General features: G+C 42.6%; 1 long non-coding RNA gene across 43 annotated transcripts in view; it reads right to left on the reverse strand.

The window, feature by feature from the left end:
• The window catches only part of LOC100739688 (uncharacterized), a 187,429-nt gene that overhangs the window by 101,265 nt on the left and 68,791 nt on the right, over positions 1-17,373 (reverse strand). The window lies entirely within an intron of this gene.

A 17,373-nucleotide genomic window follows, 5' to 3' on the forward strand; every position in this document is an offset into this window, starting at 1 on the left:
CTGTCTGCAGTTCCCTGCCCGGGGCCCTCTGCCTCAGCTGGGCTGCTGCAACAAACCACCGCCGTCGGGGCGGCTTACACAGTAAGCACGTCCCATGGTTCTGCAGGCCAGGAAGTCCAACGTCAAGGCACCTGCAGATTCGACGTCTGCTGAGAGCCACTTCCCGGTCACAGAGGGCCATTTTCTTATGTTCTCCCCGTGTCCTCACAAGACAGAAAGGGTGCTCCCCGGTGTCTCTTCTGTAAGGTCACCAAACCCCTTCGTCCTTCACTCTCATGACCTTGTCATCTCCCAGGGGCCAAACCTCCAAACACCATCCATCACCTTGGGGACTGAGTTTCAACATATGAATCTGGGGGGCGAGAGACACCAGCATTCAGTCTATAACACCCCCTCCATAAGGCACCCCCTCACCTGGCTGTTTATCCTTCAAAGCCAGTGAGGGGGGAGTGCCCATGGTGACTCAGCAGGTTAAGAACCATGAGGATGCAGGTTCCATCCCTGGCCTCGCTCCGTGGGTTAAGGATCCGGCGTTGCCATGAGCTGTGGTGTAGGTCGCAGACGCGGCTCAGATGCTGTTTGCTGTGGCTGTGGTGTGGGTCAGCAGCTGCAGCTCCGATTCCACCCCTAGCCTGGGAACGTCCATATGCCTCTGGTATGGCCCTAAAAAGCAAAAATAAATAAATTTTTTTTTAAAAAATGGTGAGGGGAATCTCTCTTGCCAGCCGGGCAAGTCTGATATGATGTAACCAAGTCAGGGAAATGACACCTCGTGACCTTTGCCCTACTCCCTTGGCTAGAAGCAACTTACAGTTGCCTTCCACATTCAGACAGAAGGGCCGGTCCAGGTGGTGGCTCATGAGTGTCACCTTATGTGTGTCTGCCACAGCTGTGGACCCTGGGTATACACGAGAAAACTGAAGCTTAGCAAGGTGACGTGACCAATCTGAGGTCACCCATTCAGTAGCAGGCTGAACGGAGACCTCGAGCTGTGGACTTCTGGAAGCAACTCCCAGGTTCCACTCAGCCCTCACACGGAGGCGCCAACAGATACCCACTGAAAGGACCCATACACACTGAAAGGACCCAGACTGCCAATCTCCTCTCACTCGTGGCACCAAAGACACCCAGGTGGTAAGAAATCACTCCCAAGTCTCAGCAGGAAATGGGCTGGGTTATGGAGCTTCCGTGTTTCTTTTCATGACTCCTGAAATCAGCGACAACCATCAGCACTTTAAGAGCCTATTCTGAAGTCCAGTCAATGACCCTGCTTGTCAAAATACTTTCAAAAATGTAAATCAGAGTTTCCATTGCGGCTCAGTGGGTTGGTAACCCGACATGATATCCACGAAGATGTAAGTTCGATCCCTGGCCTCGCTCAGTGGGTTAAGGGCGCAGCATTGCTGCAAGCTGTGGCGTAGGTCACAGGTGCAACTTGGATCTCTTGTTGCTGCGGCTGTGGTGTAGGCCTGCAGCTGCAGCTCCAATTCAACCCATAGCCCGGGAACTTCCATATGCCAAAGGTACAGCCCCAAAAAAAGAAAAAAGAAAAATGTAAATCACATTTTGTCCTCAAAGAAAAAGATTATTGCTTTAAAAATGACTGCATGTTGGAGTTCCCATCGTGGCACAGTGGTTAACGAATCTGACTAGGAACCATGAGATTGCAGGTTCGATCCCTGGCCTTGCTCAGTGGGTTAAGGATCCAGCGTTGCTGTGAGCTGTGGTGTAGGCCAGTGGCTACAGCTCCAATTAGACCCCTAGCCTGGGAACCTCCATATGCCCCGTGGGAGCAGCCCTAGAAAAGACAAAAAGACAAATAAATAAATAAATAAATAAATAATAAATAAAAATAAAAATGACTGCATATTTAATTCTTTAAAACTGTACCCCACCTTGCTAAAAATCACTTCTCTGAGAAGTGAGATTGCAATCATGTCAGAGAATCTTAGAACACAACTGGAATACATGGTGCTACCTCCTGGCTCAGCTTCAAAGAAAGAAAAGCTTCCAGCAAAGTAAATGGAGGTGAGGACATACACAGAATAAAATCAGCAGGGGAAGATGAAAACAGATGAGTGAGGTCAGCTTAGAATTTGGTTTTTATTTACACCCAACACTCATTTTGTATTTGTGCCCAAACTTAGGTAAAGGTGTCCACCTTCCAAACCTGCCTAAGCTCACCTCCCAGGGTTCCTCTCTGCTGCACAAAATTTCAGTGCCTTTTCTCGTCATTGTGATAATATTCAGCCACAGAAAAAGGAAACCCAGGGAGTGCCCGTCATGGCTCAGTGGTAAGGAACCCAACTAGGATCCAGGAGGATGTGGGTTTGACTCCTGGTGTTGCTCAGTGGGTTAAGGATCCAGCGTTGCCATGAGCTATGGTGTACATTGAAGACGTGGCTCAGATCCCATATTGCTGTGGCTGTGGTGTAGGCTGGCAGCTGTAGCTCCGATTCCACCCCTATACACCACAGGTACAGCCCTAAAAAGCAAAAAAAAAAGCACTGGAAATATTATTTCCAAGAACAGTCTTTTCCCATGGGTCCAGAGGTTAAGGCTCATATTTCCTTGATGTTAACACATTTTCTCAAATTTCAACAATTCAAACTTATGATGCACCTTGTAAATAATGATACATCACAGTTTAAGCAGAAACATCTTTCTTTTTAGGTACATGAAACACTAATGCATCTTATCATCCATGGTGTTCAGTGAAATCCATGAGGAGATAAGGGGAAGGGTTAAGGAAAACTAACCTTTTATCATTAGTATTTATATTTAAAATTATTATAAATACAAAATTTATTATCGTATATGCATGTCTTCCTTCAACGAAATATCAGAGAATTTAAGGGTTGGATGTATAAGGACTTTGCTAATCTCTCCTGTAGCAAGTAATTAAAAATCCTTGGTTGCAGAGATCTTGGAAGGTAACTCTGGCCTCTCAGTGCCCAAGGTGAATATCTGATGCAGTGTGAGCATAGAGAACTTATCTTGACAGCCTCTGCGGCTAAAACCTACGAGATGAAGCAGCACACGCTGCAGTAACTACATCTGAAGATTTGGTAAAATGCTCACGTTCATTTTTATGCTCTCCTAAATGCAGATGATCTTGTGCCTCTTCCACCCTGTTTTATGAATTTCATGAAAGATAAAAAATAATTCAGCTCTCTTGCGAAGCCCTTTGTAACTAACTTCTTCCCCTGCCCGAAGATCATGCCTATGTGTGGCTGTATTTTGAAAGGCAATAAACAATTTATTAGTTCTACTGAAGACGCCTCCTGTGAAACGAGAATGTTCCTTAAAATGACACAGTTGCAGCTAGAAGCACACGTCCTGAGTGACCCAGAAGCTGAAGATCGGTAATACTCATCGATAGAAGGCAACGTCCCTTTTGGCAGGTATAATGTTTAATTTATTCGATTTCTTAGCTGATGTCACACTTGTTAGAATTTTCACAGTATAGTCGCACTAATTTTTTTTTAAATAATCTCGTTGTCCAACCACGGTAGAGAGTGGAAAATCGATTTTTTTTTGCCAGAAACCACTTCTTTAAAATGGCAAAAGAGAGGTTTGGGAAGTAACTCGTCACATCTCTTCTTTCTCTCTCTCTCTTTTTTTCTTTCTCTCTGTCCATCACACACACACACACCTACACACACACACACACAGCAAAGCAATGCTCTCCTGTCAAGCTAAAACCACCTTATTTTCATATTTAAATATGTCACATAATTTGTATCTTTAATCAACACAGTCAATTTAGCTAATGCACACGGGGTGATTGGGTGTTTATGTGCTAATGACAGTGTCTGGGTACCGATGCTGGGAAAGGCTCTGAGAGCACACTTGGATTAACTAGGAGCGTTTGCCCCTTGGCTTTCCTAGACGTGTTCGGTTTCACCTCCATTTAACCTTGACATTCACAAACTGAATCCAAAGGTTTGACAAAACAGGAACCCGACTTAAACCCAAAGCAGAATATGCCAAAAATCCTACACGTACTCCCCCGGGTGGGGGTGAGGATACAGAGATGAATGAGACCGCCTTTTTGTTTGTTTGTTTCTTTTTTACCACCTTGCACTTTGACCTCAGCCTGTAAAGATGTTCAAGAATCAAAGAGTCTGTTATTAAAAAGACTTTTTAGTGGGTAAAAGAAAAAACGGTATATTTGAGCAGTACTTAATTATCCATGAAAATATGCAAAGACCTTGGCCTCGAAGAAATGATAGTTTCTCATTTTCCAACTCTTCTAAGGAATAATATCTAGGGTAGCTCTGGGTGAATATAGACTTCTGCTTTCTCCTTTTTTCTTTTTTTTTTCCTTTTCCTTTTTTTGTCTTTTTTCCTTTTCTAGGGCGGCACCCGCAGCATATGGAGGTTCCCAGGGTAAGGGTCTAATCGGAGCTGTAGCTGCCAGCCTACACCACAGCCAAAGCTATGCCAGATCCTTAACCCACTGAACGAGGCCAGGGATCGAACCTGCAACCTCATGGTTCCTAGTCAGATTCGTTAACCACTGAGCCACAAGGGGAACTCCATAGAATTCTGTTTTCAAATAAGTTGGGAATTCTTGAATAGAGTCAGCCCCACCCACTTTTGCGTTTCACTTTAGGGAGCTCCATCCTAAGGGCTCAAAAAACTCTTGCAGGAGAAACACCTATTTAAATTTGGTTAATCCATTGTTGCCTAAAATTTATTTGACCCCAGAACATTTTTGCTTTTTTTTTAGGGCCGCACCCACAGCATATGGAAATTCCCAGGCTAGGAGTCAAATTGGAGCTGCAGCTGTTGGCCTACACCACAGCCTCAGCAACGCAGGATCCAAGCCACATCTGTGACCTACACCACAGCTCACAGCAACACCAGATCCTTAACTCACTGAGTGAGGCCAGGAATCGAACCCACGTCCTCATGGATACGAGTCAGGTTCATTACTGCTGAGCCACAATGGGAACCCCCCAGAACCTTTTTTTTTAAACTTTTTATTTTCTCTTATATTTATTTATTTATTTGCTTTTTAGGGTCCCACCCACGGCATATGGAGGTTCCCAGGCTAGGGGTCGAACTGGAGCTACAGCTGCCAGCCTGCACCACAGCTCACAGCAACACCGGATCCTTAACCCACTGAGTGAGGCCGGGAATCAAACCCGCATCCTCCTGGATACTAGTTGGGTTCCTTACCGCTGAGCCATGATGGGAACTCCCCCCTTTCTTTTTTTAAAGCAAGAATAATTTAGGAATATTGCTTAAATGAAAAGATCCAGGAGGAAGTTCAGAAGACTAAAGCCCAAGGTTAGCTCTCTTTTAGTTCCCTGTCTAGCTTGAAGCGAGCGAGCGAGTCCTTCTGTTTAATTCATATTTTGAGAAAATGAAGGCGTTGGACTAGACAGGCTCTGAGGTCTCTTCCAACTCGTAAATGAAGTGATCTGAGAAAATCTAATGAATACAAAGGTGAGAAGGCTGAAGAAAATACCAGACATCACCTCGAGGATAAATGAGATGAGACTAGTGACCAGGTCGGTAAAAGGTATGAAAACCTGGGCAGTTTATTCCCCAGAAGAGCCCTACCCAGCAGCCCAGGAGCAGGTCCAGGTCCTTGTCAAGGCAAGTCCAGACCCAGAAAGACAAGAACATGAAAAGACAGACAAAACCCAAACCAAAACTGAGCCAGGAGGGTGGATGGAGAGTCAGGCGTATGGGGATGAACAGAGGTCCACGAAGCAGCTTGAAGTGAGGGCTCAGGAGCGAGAAGGACAGAGAGCAGAGACTTGCCCAATGCTGCCCATTCGCTACGGCGGCCAGCGTTCCGGGAGCAGGAGCACCACGCACACAGGAAGCCGTGAGAGATTGGACAGAATTGAAATTATACATCCTGCAGTTCCTGTTGTGGCTCAGAGAGTTAAGGACCCGACATTGTCTCTGTGAGGATACGGGTTCAATCCCTGGCCTTGCTCCGGGGGGTAAGGACCCAGCATTGCCGCAAGCTGTGGCATAGGCCTCAGGTAATTTCCATATGCCCTGGGTGCAGCCCTAAAAAGACTGGAAAAAAAAAAAAGGAGAGAGAGAAGGGAACCAGCCAAAGCAGTGGCTGCAAATGTGCAGAGCTCCCTATCTGGGGCTGTAGAGCATGGATGTATTGGGCTGGTTTAAAGAATTAGAAGGAGGGGAGTTCCCATCGTGGCACAGTGGTTAACGAATCCGACTAGGAACCATGAGGTTGCGGGTTCGATCCCTGGCCTCTCTCAGTGGGTTAATGATCCGGCGTTGCCGTGAGCTGTGGTGCAGGTCGCAGACACGGCTGGGATCCCGCGTTGCTGTGGCTGTGGTGTAGGCCAGTGGCTACAGCTCCGATTCGACCCCTAGCCTGGGAACCTCCATATGCCGTGGGAGCGGCCCAAGAAATGGCAAAAAGACTAAATAAATAAATAAATAAATAAATGGGAAGGAAAAAAAAAAGAATTAGAAGGAGGGAAGATAATAAGGATCTGAAAACCCTTTTTGGAAAGTCAAGACTATAGTGTAAATATATCTGTACCTGTGATAAGGCCACCAGAACTGAAAAATCATCATCATTTTTTTTTAAAAGTTTCAGCTAGAGGGAGTTCCCTTGTGGCTCAGTGGGTTAAGGATCCAGTGTTGTCACTGCTGTTGCTCAGGGGGCTGTTGTGGCACAGGTTCAATCCCTGTTCTAGGAATTTCCACATGTCATGGGTGCTGCAAAAAGTAAAAAATAAAAGCAAACTTGGCTGGAATTTTATCCGCTCAATGTAGTCATAGCTCCCTCCTAACAGGTGGCCTTATATTTGTTTATGCCTTGATTTACAGGTGAAGGAAGACATTGTCTTTCAGCAATAAGAAGCCTGCAGGGCAGGACTTTTTAATGGAGAAAATAAAAGGAAGTTCTTGGAAGTAAAAGTATGAAAAATTACAAGAGTATCTCCAATTCTGTGAGTTTTCTCCTTCACGAAAACTCTTCAACCCGGAAAACCTTCTGGACCAGCCCCAGCCCACAGAACTTTCTGTGATAAGAAAAACCTGCACCTGTGCTGCTCACCGTGGTCACCCCCGCCCCCATGTGACACCTCGGCACTTGAAACATGGCCAGAGAAACTGAATTTTAATCTTTATTTCATCCTAATAATTTAAATAGTCACATGTGACTAGGGGCTACTGTATCGGATAGAGCCACCCTAGAAGAAAGTCTGCAACACATGCATGACCATCAGTTACCAGCAGCGGTCAACCCTTTTATGAAGATTTGGGCAGCCTCGCTAAAATTCCACAGTCTAATTTGCTAAGTAGACATTGACGTCAACAAACCACAAAATCAAAGGATGCCGTTGAATAGGCTTGAAGTATAAGATATTAGACTGTAACCAAAACAAAGAAAACCCACAGATACAAGAGGGTCGATGACCTGCAAAAATAAATAAATAAACGAGTAGAAAGAGAATACAAGCTCCCAGGGACCACGAGGGGCAGCAAATGGAATGAGCCAGAAACGTGTCTCGAATGAAGATGATCAGGGCTGAGCTGAGAGTTAACGAGAGCAAAGTGCCCGTGAGGGATCCTTTTTCTCGACTTGGCTTCGCAATTTTGGCCTCCACATCTGAAGAGGGAGGAGAAGGAATTGGAGAAGGTCCAAGGAAGAACAAAACGATTCACCTGTCACGAGGGGAAATCTTGCATGTATTGTGGCTTTTTAATCCAGAGAAATAGAATTTGAGGGTAACAATATCTGCCTTCGGGTACCAGAAGAGTCACAATCAGTGGCATCTGCCAGATGGTCCCCATGCACTCGGAGGAGAAAATTACACTTAATATACAGCAAGGAAGATATTTCATTTAGCCAGAAGGAAGACTTAGCTATTCAGAGGTAATGGTTTAACAGGAAAGCAGTTTCATTTAATCAGAGGGATGTTGAGCATCAGAGCCTGCGGGGACTGAGCCTCAAATATAAATAAGACACAGCCCCTGAGCTTCAGGACTTCCACTTGGAAGGGCGAGGAGAGGACCACACTGCCTTACAACCAGCCACCAAACACCGGGATGAGCTTGTGAGGAAGAAGAAAGGGGCTGTTGCTGATTCCACACTCCCGCCGCCCTCCCTGCTCTGCGGAGGGAGCGGTACAGGATACCTTGTTTAATGCACTTTGCTTTATTGCACTTTGCAGAAACTGCATTGTTTATAAATTGAAGTTTGAGGCCACCCTGCACAGAGCAAGTCTACAGGCGCCATGCTTCCAACAGCATTGGCTCAATTCATGTCCCTGTGTCACCTTTTGGTCATTCTCACAATACTTCAAAATTTTTAATTATTATTATACTTGTTATGGTGATCTGTGATCAGTGATCTTTGTTGTTGCAATTGTGATTGTTCTGAGGCACCGTGAACCATGCCCATGTAAGTAAGATGGTGAATTTTTTTTCCTTTTATGGCCATACCTGCAGCATATGGAAGTTCCCAGGCTAGGAGTCGAATTGGAGCTGCCGCTGCCAGCCTCTACCACAGCCAAAGCAACACCAGATCCAAGCTGCATTTGCAGCCTACACCACAGCTCATGGCAACGCTAGATCCTTAACCTACTGAGCAAGGCCAGGGATTGAACCTGCCTCCTCACACAGACTATGTCAGGTTCTTAACCTACTGAGCCACAGAAGGAACTCCTAAAATGGTGAACTTAATTGATAAATGTTGTATGTGTTCTGACCGCTCCATCAAATGACTGTTCCACCATCTCTTTCCTTCTCAGGCCTCCCTATCCCCTGAGGCACAGCAACAATGAAATTAGACCAATGGACAACCCCACAATGACCTCTCAGTGTTCAAGTGAAAGGGAGAGTCATATCTCTCCTCTAAATCAAAAGCTAGAGAGAGTAAGCTGAGGCAGCAAGGCATACAGAAACCTAAGATAGGCCTAACACTAGGCCTCCAGCACCCATTAACCACCGTCAACAGTTGTGAAAGCAAAGGGAAAGTCCTTAAAGGAAGTTAAAAATGCTACTCTAGGGAACACACAAATGATAAGAAAGTGAAGGGGCCTGATTGCTGATACGAAGAAGGTTTTAGTGGTGGATAGAGAATCAAATCAGTCCCAGCATCCCCTTAAGCCAACGTCTGGTCCAGAGCAAGATGCTAATTCTGGAGTCCCCATGGTGGTGCAGCAGTAACAAGCTGACTAGTAACCATGAGGATGTGGGTTCCATCCCTGGCCTCAGGGGTTTAAGGATCCGGCGTTGCCATGAGCTGGGGTATAGGAGCAGTCTCAGCTTGGATTTGGCGATGCTGTGGCTGTGGTGTAGGCAGGCAGCTGCAGCTCTGATTGGACCCCTAACTTGGGAAAGTCCGTATCCCACAGGCGTGGCTATAAAAAGACCAAAAAATAATAATAATAACTAAAACAAAGTGGAGAAATCAGTGTCTGGCTTCGACGTCTCAAAGGACAGGATGGCTCTTTTGTTAGGGACTAATGCAGCTGGAGACTTCACATTAAAGCCAATGCTTGTTTACCATCCCACTACTCCTAGAGCCCTTAAGAATTATGCCAAGTCTACACCGCCTGTGTGCTAAAAAAATGGAACAACAAAGCGTGGATAACAGCATATCTGTTTACAACATGGTTTGCTAGGTTAGGCCCACCTTTGAGAACTACTGCTTCAAAAAAAAGATTCCTTTCAAAATATGACTGTTCAGGAGTTCCCACCATGGGTCAGTGGTTAATGAACCCGACTAGGATCCATGAAGACTCGGGTTCAATCCCTGGCCTTGCTCAGTGGGTTAAGGATCCAGCGTTGCTGTGAGCTGTGGTGTAGGTCGCAGACCTGGCTCAGATCCAGCGTGGCTGTGGCTGTGGCATAGGCCTGTAGCTACAGCTCTCATTTGACTCCTAGCCTGGGAACCTCCATATGACACAGGTGCAGCTCTAAAAAGACAAATATATATATATATACACGACTGTTCATTGACAGTGCACCTGGTCATCCAAGACCAGAGCTGTGATGGAGATAGACAAGATTCATGTTGTTTTCGTGATGCTAACACAGCATCCATTCTGCAGCCTGGGGATCAAGGACTCATTCTGACTTTCAAGTCCTGTCACTTAAGAAACACATTTTGCGAAGCTATAACTGCCATAGATGGGGATTCCTCTAATGGAGCTGGGCCGAGTCAATTTAAAACTTTCTGGAAAGTATGGCAGAGTTCTCTTGGGGTGCAGCGGGTTAAGGATCTGGTGTTGTTACAGCAGCGGCTTGGGATGTAGCTGCAGCACGAGTTTGATCCCTGGCTGGGGAATTCGCACAGGCCACAGGTAAGGCCAAAAATAAAAAAATAAAACCTCCTCCAAAGCATTCACCGTTCTAGATGCCATTTCGAATATTCATGATTCACAGGAAGAGGACAAGATACCAACATTAACAGGAGTTTGGAAGAACTTGATTCCAACCCTCAGGATGACTTTGAGGGGTTCAAGACATCCATGGAGGAAGTAACTGTAGAGGTTGTGGAAACAGCAAGAGAACTGGAATTAGAAGTGACAGAACTGCTTCAATCTCACAATAAAATTTTTACAGATAAGGAGTTGCTTCTCATGGATGAACAAGGAAAGTGGTTTCTGGAGTTGCAATCTACTCCTGGTGAAAATGCTGTAAAAATCATTGAAATAACAACAAAAGATTTAGAATATCACATCAACTTGGTTGATAAAGCAACAGCAAGTTTTGAGAGAACTGACTCCAATTTTGAAAGAAGTTCTACTGTGGTTAAATGCTATCAAGCACTATTGCACGCTACAGAGAAGTTATTCCTGGAAGGAAGAGCCAATCAATGCAGCCAACTGCATTGCTGTCTTGTTTTAAGAAATTGCCACAGACACCCCAGCCTTCAGCAACCACCATCCTGATCAGTCAGCAGCCATTGACACTGAGGCAAGACCCTCCACCAGCAAAGAGATCACAACTTGCTGAAGGCCCAGATGATAGCAAGCATGTTTTAGCAATAAAGTACTTTTTTTTCTTTTTGTCTTTTTAGGGCTGCACCCATGGCAAATGGAAATTCCCAGGCTAGGGGTCTAATTGGAGCTGCAGCTGCCAGCCTACGCCATGGCCACAACAATACTGGATCCAAGCCGTGTCTGTAACCTACACCACAGATCATGGCAACACCAAATCCTTGACCCACAGATCGGGGCCAGGGATCGAACCCAGGTCCTCATGGATGCTAGCTGGGTTTATTACCACTGAGCCGCAATAGGAACTCCCAGCAACAAAGTACTTTTTAATTAAAATATGTACATTATTTTTAGACATAATGCACACTTTATAGACTACAGTATAGTGTAAAATACGTTTCATATGCTCTGAGAAACAAAGAAAAAAATTCATGCAACTCATTTTATGGTGATATTCATTTTATTGCAGGGAACCCACAACATCTCTGTGGTATGTCTGTACACACCTGCCACTGGGAGGAAACGCAAGCATGACATTAATAGAAGAGACAGAAACTGGAAATGCCTAATACCCTTGCTCAGGAAAATGCTGGGCACAGGCTCCACTGAATCAGAATACACCTCTGCTCTTGAGGAGAATGAGAGAAAGTTCCTGCTGCTGCAGCCATTGAAATTATATCACAGATACAATCAAGCACTAATGAGAAATCAGAGATACGCAGATAATGAAGGGCAACTGCATATTATGCAACATTGAATTAATGTGAAACTATGTGATATAAAAATATTAATAAACTCAATTTATGCACAAAATTCAAAATTATGCAATTTTCAAACCTTTGTTTAATTCATCAGGAATTGTTTATTTTCAGTGTTATAATGCCAAGTGAATTGTAGACAGTGTTTACACCACTAGCACTCAAGCTGGTAAACAGAAATACCCATGATCAGAATAACTTTTGCCAGATCCGAGAGAAAATCTTTAATTATGTTCATTTTGAATTATGCAAATTCTTCAAAAATCTATCCTTCATTAAAACTATCACTCTGTGTCTGAGAGCAGAGGAAAGACATTTCAGGAAAAGATAAAAACTATTTGCAAATATAAAGAGGCAAGAAAGAATTAAAGGAATGAGGGGAACAAAGAAAGGAAGGCAGAGAGGAAGAAAGAGAGTTTGAAATATTCAAGAAATAGAGAGAAGTGGGGCAGGGACAAATGAGACCAAAGAACATTAGTCGTAAACCAGTGATTCCCAAAAGCCGGTCCTTATTTCACTACCAGGTCATGGTGAAGTTTTCATCAATCCACAGTGAAATAAGAAAAACAGAGACAGTGTTTTCTATAAAGCTAAATATGTAAAGGGTTTAATAGTTTCAAATGATCCCATGTCTTCCTTAATTTAAGGAAGACACTAAAATATCCTGTTGCAAAGTGCTGGGAAACAGGAGAAGACAGATGACAGGTAGGTTTTAACCTCCTTATTTAACAAAATAAAATTTGATAACCCTATATAGGTCCACAGTTTATTTTTCAGGTATATTACTGCTCCATAAAATGTAAGAGACAGGAAACCACAGCCATATGGTGGTTTTAGGTAATTGAACAAGGTATTACCAAGAAATTTAGGTAATTGAATATGGTATCAGATTAAGCACATTCAGAATAATTCTAGATATTGATTTTTCAGGACGTTTAAAAGTACATCAATAATTAAGAGGAACTACTAGAAGAATGTAAATAGCATGGGTGTGTTAAAAAAAAACAGAGGAAGGAGTTCCCGTCATGGCGCAGTGGTTAACGAATCCAACTAGGAACCATGAGGTGGCGGGTTCGATCCCTGGCCTTGCTCAGTGAGTGAAAGGACTCAGTGTTGCCCTGAGCTGTGGTGTAGGTCATAGATGCAGCTCGGATCTAGTGTTGCTGTGCCTGTGGTATAGGCCAACAGCTGCAGCTCCTATTCGATCCCTAGCCTAGGAAATTCCATATGCCATAGGTGCGGGCCCCAAAGAGACAAAAAAAAAAAAAAAAGAAAGAAAGAAAGAAAGAAAAGAAAAGAAAAAGAAACTCCCAGATTGGTCATGAAAACCAAACCAACAAATAAAAACTGTCTGTGTTCTTTTTGTGCAAATCACATTAAAATAAGATCTTGGAAATTTAAAAATAACATGATGTAGAAAAACAAATCAGGCAAATGCTAGCTCCTATTGTTCAGTCTGAACACCTCAAAAGAAAACAGTGTCACAATATCAATCTCAGGTGAAATAAAATACAAAGGAGTGGAACATTAAATGAGACAAAAAATTTTATGCTGATAAGTATCAAAATCAACCACAGACCTACATTAACACTTAATAAAATAGTTTCAGTATATGTAAGGCAATAACTGTTAGAACAGCTGCACAAATGGACAAATCCATAGTCGTGGGTGGATTAATAGAATTTCTTAAAAAAATTATGTTTCCTATACAAAAGTAGGCTTGAATGTCACAATTAGCAAGCTTAATCAAACAGCTATAGAAAGAAGTTGTACACAACAGACAAAATACATTTTTAAGCACTCATGAAACATTTAGAAATAAAGGTGGCATGCAGAATCTCGGTTAAATGAGAGATTATTCCACAATTCAGTGGCATTAGAAATTTATAACAAAAGATAATGAGCAGCATCCAACCCCCAAAATAACAACTTAGAAATTTTAAGATGCTCTTTTTAAATATTTCAAAGTAAAAGCAGAAACCCAAACCAAAATTAGATTCTTTCAATATTAACACTAATAATAATGTTATACAGCAAAGTCTTTGAGACGCAGCCTCGGTGGTATTTAGAGGTCTTTGATGTGTTTATTAGGTTAAATTACAAGTGCTCAAGTCAGGAAATTTAAAAAATTAAAAATAAATATAAAGGAAGGGAAAGGAAAGGTATAATGTATTAAAATGTAAATTAATCAAATGTGAAAGAAACTATAAGTGTAACATAAATTTTAAAAATAGTCTTGGGAGTTCCTGTTGTGGCTCAGCGGTACCAAATCCAACTAGTTTTCATGAGGATGCAAGTTCAATTCCTGGCCTGGCTTAGTGGGTTAAGGATCTAGTGTTGATGTGAGCTCTGGTGCAGGTTGCATACACAGCTTGAATCCTGCATAGCTGTGGCTATGGTGTAGGCTGGCAACTACAGCTCCAATTTGACCCCTAGCCTGGGAATGTCCATATGCCACAGGTACAGCCCTAAAAAGACAAATAATAATAATAAAATTAAAATAATAAAAATAGTCTTCATCACTAAAATGAAAATGGGTTCTTTGGACAGAGAAATAACAGCAACAGTAATAAAACTGGCAATGCTTTAGCATGTTTGATTACAAGGAAAAACAGAAGGAAAAAACAAACTCTTAGGAAAGAAAGAGAAGACAGGCATAGCTGCAGATCAAGAGATGTTAAAAAATATATAATTCTCTCTGGAGCCAACTACCAGGGTTTGAATCCCAGTTCCACCATTTGCTGGGCAAGTTACTAAATCTCTCCTCTGGGCCTCAACATTCATACCCTGTAAAATGGGTATAAAACAATACCAACTTCAGGGAGGATTTTGTGCTAGATAAATATATATATATGGTACTTAATACTATGCCTGCCACCATAGCAGGCAATGTATAAAGGTTAGCACTTATTACCAGAGTACAATTCCAGCTTTCATCTAGATGAAAGATATGATTTTCTAAAAATATATTAACGAACAAATTCAACTCAAGAAGAACTTTAAAAACCGAATAGGTTAATCATTAAGAAAGAAATGGAAAATACAAAGATTTAGAACTAATTGGACCCTTAGCCTGGGAACCTCCATATGCTATGGCTGCAGCCCTGAAAAGCAAAAGCAAAAAACAAACAAACAAACAAACAAACAAAACTGAATGACTAGCATCCTTACTATTGCATTCAAGGGCCATTTTTAAGTAAAATAAGTGTTACTTAAACACAAGCAGTGTGATATCCAGCCACTCTGACAACCAGAAACATCTACTCAGTGACTAATGGACAGATTCGCTGGACTAAAGGATGATTCACCTCCTGGGTGGGGCTGGGTGGGCAGCCTGAGATTTCATCACAGCCCTCAGAACGGCCTGCCATTCAAAACTACAAATCGCTTATTTCTAGAATTTTCCATTTAATATTATCAGACCATCATTGACTACCAGTAACTGAAACCTCAGAAAGCAACACTGGATATGGGGAAACTACATTTCTTAATACATTAGATATATAGACCCTAGAAAAGTATTTCATAAAATTCAGTGTTCAGCTTAATTGAAAACAGAGACAAACAAAAAATCTTAAGCTAATAAAGAGTATCTACCAGCAGAAAATGTCACACTCAATGGTGAAACACTAGAATAATGCCCAGTCATCAGAAACAATGGGGAAACCAGTTATCGTCACAATTATTCAATATTATACTAAAGGTCCTGTTTACTGCAGAAATTGACAGAACACTGTAAATCAACTAAAATATATTTTTTAAAATAAATACATGTCCTGCAACCTCAATAATAAATAACAAAAAAGAGAAATTTTTTTAGAAAGAAAGGGACAAAGCAGCCCACGATGGTAGATAACACTATAATCCACTTAGAAACTCCAAGAAAATCCATTTTCCAAACTATTAGAATAAGAGCATTTGGTAACATGACCAGACACAAGATCAACCTGGAAAATTTAGCAGTTCTCTAAACACCAGCACTAACAAAGTATCACAAAGGATACCTGTTCACCTAGAATCCAGTTGCAGACAATGAAAATTTCTCCAGCTGGGTTTTTAACAGCAAGAAATTTATTTCCAGGTTTGCAAAATTATTAGAAAGCCTGGAGAAACAAGCCTCACCTAGGCCAAACTTCAGGAATTATAATTCCTCTATCGAGATTGAGACAACTGGGCAAGAAACCAGCCAACCAAGAAGCTGCTGAGCAGATAATCGCATGGCCTCTGACACCATTAGAAAAGAGATTTTTCAGAGTCAGAATGTCGTTGACCCCAGAAACAGAGGGTAATGAATTGAAGGAGAAAGAACAAGTTGTAGTGAATATATGTAGCATAATTCTCTTTATCTTTTAAATAGTTAAATATCACATCTGAAGTGCTTGGGTCAGAAGGTAGAATATGATAAATAGTAGCTAGCTATTTTGGAACTTTGGAAAAATGTTTGGAATGGTATTCTGTAAGTTCTGGAAGCTACTCAAGGGTTTTTTTGGGGGGTTTTGTTTGTTTTCTTTTGTTTGTTGTTGTTTTTGTTTTTTGCTTTTTAGGACCGCACTTGAGCATATGGAAGTTCCCAGGCTAGGAGTCAAATCAGCTGCCAGCCTTCTGCAGCCTACACCACAGCTCATGGCAACGGCAGATCCTTGACCCACTGAGCAAGGCCAGGGATCAAACCCGTATCCTCATGGATACGGGAACTCCACCTGAAGGTTTTTCAATGGGAAATTAGTCTGATCAGATTTATGATTTTGAAAGATTTCTCCAGCATCCGAGAGGAAGTCGAGTGATAACAGCTAGCATGTACTGAGTAGTCACTATATCCCAGGCATTGTTCTGAGGCCATGACATCGTATTTCATGCAATGTTCACAACCGCCCAACACGTAGTAACCACTGTTTCCCCCGTCGAAGAGATGAGGAACTTCAGGCAGGGACGGCTAAGCTGCAGAGGGTCAGAGCTAGTTACTAGTGAAAACGAAATTCGAATCCAAGCAATCTGACCTCAGACTCCACAACTTGACGCCAACAACTTTGGTTTTTTGGTTTGGTTTTCTTTGGGTGTTTTTTTTTTTTTTCCTTCTTCTTTTTTATGGCCTCACCTGTGATCTATGGAAGTTCCTGGGCTAGAGGTTAAATCAGAGATGCAGCCATCAGCCTATACCACAGCCATGGCAACATCAGATCCGAGCTGCATCTGTGAACTACACGGCAGCTCGTGGCAACACCAGACCCTTAACCCACTGTGTGAGGCCACATATCAAACCCACATCCTCACAGAGACTATATTGTGTCCTTAACCTGCTGAGCCACAGTAGGAACTGACAGTGACACCTTTGAATTGAAAGGGTCACCTAACTCTGTACCAATGAGGGGACTATTAAATTAATATTAGTCTATGTGACTGATGATGGTGATACAGACATGTAACAGTAGGTCTGAGAAATACTTAGGTGCAAGACAAAAAATAAGAGTTTTAGAGAGAGGAGGAAGCCAAGGATGGGAAGAGGAAGTGGAAAATTCAAGAAGGTTTGTGGTGTCCGGCATAGATAAGTGAGTGGACATATGTATCATTAGCCTGGCTGAGAGATGGGTGATGAACTCAGTTTCAGACGTGCCGGCAAGACCTAGAAAAAGATGCCTTTGTCGAGCAGTAGCTCTAGTTGT

The sequence above is a fragment of the Sus scrofa genome, chromosome 8 (genome assembly GCF_054392235.1).
Source record: "Sus scrofa isolate SSC_HxYL_T2T_F1_AM1 chromosome 8, Sscrofa_HxYL_maternal_Yorkshire_Landrace_v2.0, whole genome shotgun sequence".
Taxonomy (NCBI): domain Eukaryota; kingdom Metazoa; phylum Chordata; class Mammalia; order Artiodactyla; family Suidae; genus Sus; species Sus scrofa.